General features: G+C 32.2%; 1 long non-coding RNA gene across 1 annotated transcript in view; it reads right to left on the reverse strand.

Moving 5' to 3' along the window:
- Positions 1–1,840: 1,840 nt before the first annotated feature.
- LOC118735984 overlaps positions 1,841–6,912 on the reverse strand; it is a 71,835-nt gene continuing 66,763 nt past the window's right edge. Inside the window, exon 3 of the long non-coding RNA XR_004992663.1 lies at positions 1,841–1,869. This is a non-coding gene — a long non-coding RNA (uncharacterized LOC118735984). The remainder of the gene's footprint in view (positions 1,870–6,912) is intronic.

The raw sequence follows: 6,912 nt of genomic DNA on the forward strand, positions 1-6,912 counted from the left end.
TTTTCTCTTTCAACATTTGGCATACCCGCTGCGTGCCTGGGGCTGGGAGCTTGTGGAGCACGTGCAGCTGTCAGTACTTTACCTGAGCTACCTCGGCAACCTCAATCGACTCAAACCAAACCCGCAACTCTAAAACAACTAAGGTAATGTATGTAGCAAGTTTTACTTGGCTGTCAGCTGCCGTTCTGTGCTATTATGTATGCAAATCATGCAGTGGTGGCACGCAGTAATAGAAAGAAATGTGGGACGAATTGCACGAGAGACGAGGAGCAATGAATTGTTGTAAAGGAGATCAAAAAATGAAATTAGAGTAGTAAACAAAATGACGAACGTTGAATCTACCCAAAATATTTGGGAAATAAGGTTAAAAATATAAACAAAAATAAGAAAGAAAACAAGAAAACTAAACAAATTGGAGGCCTTCGAGATTCCGTGGCAGTAAAAAAGTTGGAGCGAAACGCATCTCCAATATCAACGATCTCACTAGCCACATAAATGAGCAGCTGGTGCGAATCCGTTAGATTTGAATAGGTACATACTACATATCGCATGTTTAATAATATAGGGATGTGACTCAAAATTTACGTTTTTTGAGGATTTCATCATACAATTTATAAGCTTGCAAGCAGAATATGTTCAACCTAACATATGACTAAACCTCCCAAAAATGGCAGAGATATGTGTCTTTCCATTTATCTCCTCATATACCAACTATATAAATTGATCAAACTTTGATTGCGTTCTCCCACAAAATAGCAATTTTTAAGTAATTCTGTATATTATTAAACGTGCTATATGTATATTATATACATTAGGGCGGAGTAATTTTTTAGTAACAAAATTTTCGGAAAAAAGTGGATAGCAAGTTCAAGTTCTCCGATTAATTCTAAGCAAAAATGGCGAACAAACTCTATACCAAAAATGAAGTTTGACCCACCCGATTTTCAAAAGAAAGGCAATATAATGTTGGAGAAAACACAAAATTTGGTAAATAAAAAATTTTTTTCGTTCAGAAAAAATTATAATACACTGATTTTTCTTTTAGAAATTTGGTGTGTCAATCGTCATTTTTGGTAGGAATCGAACGTAGAATTGGAATATGCTATACAATTTCTCCGAAATTAAATTATTCCGCCCTAATATAGATATGTAAAAGGTGAATAGTTACTAGAGTCCGAGCGATTAATTGGCCGATTCCGAGGCTAGTATCGGCCAAAAGATTCGGCATCGATCGTTTTTGGCCGATTATTGAATGAGGTAAAGTTATTTAGTTTATTGATATGTTTTTCTTTTGTTATTGTAAAAGTTTATAAACGCATTTGTGCCTGAAATTATTTATTGAAATTAATTTATATTCAGGATTTAAACGGCCGAAGTATCGGCCGATTCTATGCCGATTAAATGCTGAATATAAATTAATTTTAAGAGCAAATGATTTTCTAAACTTTTATAATAACAAATGAAAAATATAATCAAATAATATTACCTCATTTAAGAATCGGCCAAAAACGGCCGATGCCGATTCTTTTGTCCGATACTAGCCTCGGCATCGGCCGATTAATTGGTCGGTCTCTAATAGTTACTCTAACAAAAAACTATGATAAATGTGGTAATATCGAAGATGAGGTGAATGCGAAGTTTGCTGTGAGAATGGATGTAAGAAAATTTTGACATTTTTACAAAATTTTTACCAAATTATACTAATTTTAGAAGCTCGGAGGAGAAGCTCGGCCAAACACTAACATATGTGTAAGCGCCAATCTATTATTATTATTATATTATTATACTAATTTTATGCGAAACAAAAAAAAAATATTTTAGTTTCAAATATTACCTGTAACTTGAGTATTTATAAAGTAAAGTTCTTACCTGAAAAGAGAGGAAAAATAAAGTTCATTATTAAAAAAAACATTCACGCTAAACAACTGATTTTATACTAAAAATAAGCACAAGTTTTTGTATCGAATAATAATCTGCTGAGAATCAAAACTAAAGATAATGGGTGACACGGTGAGTAATCGCGTCTAAAAGCTGGATTTTGCTAGACTTAAACTTGGCTGGACTTATGTAGAAACTTAGACGCGATTACTCAGCGTGTCACCTATTAACTTTCCCTTTCTTTTGATTCTCAGCACTTGTATTTGTACACGTAAAATTGTAAACGTTTAATTTTTTTTTACACCAAAATTTACACAAAATTACCATTAAAATAATTGTATTTACGCGTATCAAATTGTAATTGCCTTTATTTAATTTTCTGCTTTTAATTGAAAGTTTGTTATTCGATTGCCTCATAAATTACATGTATTCAAAAAATTATATTTCCCTGGCATATTTGTAGGGAATTTATTAAAAAATTAAATGGCAGCATGATTTTCTCATATTTCATTTTATAATAAGAAAGTCAATCGAGCAGAGAAGATTATATAATTCCGTAGTTTTAAACGCCCTAAATGCCTTAATTTGTTTGGAAAAATTATATAGATATAGTAAAATGAGCGCAGAAATATGCATAACATAACATTTCAAAACTATTTTGAATATTTGTATAAAAACGTGGCGTGAAACCCGCATATGGAGGCTAGTATTTATTACTCTAAAAAAATTCTAAGGTTTCGCATTTTTTGTTTTTTATTTTCAAAATTTGTATGCCCTCAACCACCTGCACTATTATGCCAAGCAAATATGGATACGTATGAATCCGTATATCAATCAACACGTAGTACATCTGCATTTATGTATATTAAGGCGAAACTTTTCACTGAGTATTGCACCTATTGCACTCATATTTCAATGGAATTGTATCGGTTGGAGTTCATAAAACTTTGTATATTATTTGTATTGCTGGTATGTTAGTTTGTGAGCGGAGTTATCGGTGATATATCTGTGCAATGCAATGCTGCTCTAACGTGACATTTCTTCTTGTTTTCATGTACTCGCATGAGTTGGTGCATCATTGTGCTGTGAGCATTCACACAGCCGCCTGACTAGTTGTCAATAAGGTAAAAATTGCACACATGAAATACGGATGTACAAATATAAAAACATTTTTTCCCTCAATCCCAATTTTTGCAATGCTTTCTCTGTCGATACACACACGAGCTAAACAATTTTGTATTTATTTTTCTACATGTGGCTGCCTCATTCAATGAATGCTCTTAGTGCGTTCTTTTTTTTATCCGACTGCCTATCTGCCGTTGTTGTCTATTTATATTTACATAGTTGTTTGTTGTGCAATCGGCAACCAAATATTGGAAGTAATCCAACCGAACTGGAGTAAAAAGTAAATTGTTATTCTCTTTTAGTTCGTTACTCAATACGTTCTTAAAAATTGCTTGTTTTTTGAGGAAAAGAGAACGGAATATTAAAAATGAATAAAACTTTGGCGAAAATAGTTATGTACATGGGATGTTACATGGAAATGAAGAAATCAACTTTCCTGAACATCAATTGAAATGCAATAAATTTCGTAAAACTTTCTCTATTGATTTCGATCTAAAAATGAGCATTGAAATAAAAATACCTTATATAAGTAAGGAAAATTGATAAAAATAATGCGATTACAGTTCCAATTTTTATTTATTTTTGTTAAGTTTGACTGCCTAACTAACTACTCCAGCACTTCCCCAAACGTACATTTTCCTAACTATTCTTCAGTTTGTCCATGTGCACCTTATTTCAAATACAAATATGCATCTTTTTTTTACCCATAAATATGTCAAATAAATTACAGCACAAGTCAAGTTGCATGCAACCTATCAAATGCGGGAATAACGAAGCGTAACAGAAGCAAATATTGTAAAAATAGAAAGCAGCAAAAGCGTACAACTGATGCAACAGCAGCGGTTGCTCTGTCGACATGTATGTGTATATATTTATGTATCATACTCAGTACAAATGTATGTAAATATGTATCGTAAGTTGCATTTGTGTACTTTTTTTGTTACTCCACTTCGAACAAACAGTGGGTACAACAAATTCTCCAATATGGTTTTGGCCTTACCCATACTTGCTTTTCAATATTTGTCTTGAAATTTATTTCAATAATATTTATGTTTGTCTATATAATTCTTGGCAATGGGTTTGAATTTTTTAAGCCATATTTTATCATTGAGTGCATGTGTCTGTTCCACATACACATATTTTGTGAGTTTTGGTCAAACGAGCGAGAATAATGTTTGTTTTCCTGTTTATATTTACAAATGGTTACAGTTGGTTAGCTAACTGTGCCCAATTTTATTGCAAGTCAATTATGCAATTGCAGTAATATAAATGTACATTTTTTGAGAAGAGTACTATACTATCTACCAGAGACATTTTAAAGCGGCGAAGGGCGAGGTGGCAGTCGAGGTATTAAAACTAGAATAACAAAACTGCTTGAGGCCACAGCGGTGTTGTCACTTCAGAAATTAAATTAGTGGTAGATTATCAATAAAAAAAAGTGGTAAATCTCTGGAAAAAAAAATTGCCAAAAAAAAGATATATCAAGCCATGAAGCAGTATTCAAATATAGATAAATTGCATTCTTAGTTTTGTTCTATCGCGCCATTTTTTCCTTGCCTACTAAGGTTTTCATTTTTATTGCCTTAGAGGGTACACACATATATCTTTGTCATAAAAAAAATCCTATTTCTAATATTTGCAATAAGTTCTTAAGTGTTGTTTTCTGTGGAAATACTGTTGGTAAGCACACTTCACAGGCGTATTCTTGGGCGATGTCGAATCTCTAAGAAAATCGCCTTATTTAAGTGCAGATTATCATTCACGCACGCAATAGAAATTTTGAAACGGCAGCACCTTCAGCTCTTCAATTAACACAAAATTCACAATAAAATTTCTTGACATTTAAATTCATATCGAGGAGAAAATGGACTGTTCAACTCTTATGAAAAAAAAACATTTTTAAAATTAGGTTAATAATTTTATTTCAGTAAAATTGTGGTAGTTTTTTAAAATATGTGCTAGTTGTGGTAGAAGTGAAAAATTACCCAAAATGTGGTAGATCTATCACAATTGCGGTAAAGTGGCAACACTGGGCCACAAATGAAATTTTTCCATATTTTTAGTGCAATACACGCTGGCCGCACAAAAAGTGATTTAAACTAAAGCAATGTCACTAATTAATCTAATATCTCAGAGACCTTTACAAGAACGCTTTATTTTAGAATTTTATTGAAAAACATCCTATCACAAAATTTGGTTCAAAAGCACCCTATCTAACTTCAAAATGTATTGAAAATGTGCTCATATAGGGCGTTTTTGAATCGGCAACTGAGATAGGGCGTTTTTCAAAGAAATTCTGAAACAGGACATTCTTCAAACAAATTCTGAAATAAGGCGTTCCGGAAAAGGTTTTTGAGATAGGGCGTTTTCGAACTGGCGGCCGAGATATAGGTCGATCTTCCACTCAGTAGTCGATATATAAGTCCACCATAAAATATTTACTTAAAAACTAACTAAGTCCGTATGGTGTTTTTCGAGCGTGCTTAACTGCAACATAAAGACTTATTTATTTTTAATATGGCTTAACTTTTCATGGCCTTTTCTTTGCAAAATGCTTGCATGGTTGATTTTTTAAACATTTGTAAAGTTTTGCCTAAGCTACTTGAGATAGACATCTAGAAAAGAAAGAACCACAATTTCCCAAAATTTTATTAAGGTACAGTTAGGCAGGTTTGCTATGTATCGACTTGTACGTCAAGATGTGAACATCGGACGATATTTTGCCGATCAATTTGCTACTATGTATGAGGCAAGTCGCAAGGAATGGAATGTAAAATTCGATTTTTGGAACTCGAGAGGGTTGTGCACCCGCCGCCATCTTGAAAACAACGTTCTAAGTTTTAGTATTGTTTTAGTATGGTATTACATATTTGATCTTAGTGATGCTCAAAATATATGTATACTTAGACAAATATGTACCACAGACTGGTTTGAACAAATCGACTTGTTTTTGTTTTAAATCCATTGTGAAATATTTTCGAGACAGTGCAAAAAGATGCCTGTGAAAAAGCGCAGCTCTTAGTATTAAGATTTATAGGTCGCCTATCGCGAATATCTATTTTCTATATAAATCACAACGGAACAATTTTTTTCAATTTTGAAATTTTCTAACTCTCTTCTAACTCAACGATTAAGTGATATACATATACAGTCAATGTAAGTGTTGTTCTATAATATATTAATATATATTCACAATTATTTTCAAGGAAAATTTGGTTCATTAATTATTTATGAAAATATAGTTCATTCTATAACATAAACCATATAAAATTTTTTTTTCCGACTTAAACATTGAATGACTTTTGGAGGAGTGAATTTATGGAAAAACTATAAACGACTTTTTGACATCCTTCAGTTTCCTTCCAAAATATATATCGCTCATTCCGATACTTTGAGCTAAAACCCGAGTTAGTAAATTTCAAATTGTTTTCCTGTGTTATTTAAATGGAAAATAGAAATTCACAATGAGCGACGTCTCAATCTTAATATCAAAGGTTGCGCATCTGACAGTCACCTTATTTGACTGTTCTCAAAAAAAAATGTCACAAGTAAATAAAAAAAAAAAAATAAAATAAATAGTTAATTTTTTGAACCAGTCTAATGTACAAATATCTGCATATTGTGAGCTTTTTGCACTTTTTTTTTGCAATAAGTTGCGGTTTTGCAAGTTTATTTATGTACATGTTTTAAATGGAAGAGGAAGGTTTGAAAATTTGCAACATTCTTGTGGCCCATTATTTGTGTATGTAAATGTCTTTCATTTGAATATCTGTTAGATATTTGGAGAACGAAAACAGTCAAGAAACATTTGTCACAATAAGTTGTATATAGCAACAATTTGCAAACATCTATTCATAAACACTGTTTAAGCGACTTACGTCCGCTTAAAACGCAACGCTGTGCTACATT

Source organism: Rhagoletis pomonella, unplaced genomic scaffold (assembly GCF_013731165.1).
Source record: "Rhagoletis pomonella isolate Grant_MI unplaced genomic scaffold, Rhpom_1.0 Rhpom_scaffold_00003, whole genome shotgun sequence".
In the NCBI taxonomy this organism is placed as follows: domain Eukaryota; kingdom Metazoa; phylum Arthropoda; class Insecta; order Diptera; family Tephritidae; genus Rhagoletis; species Rhagoletis pomonella.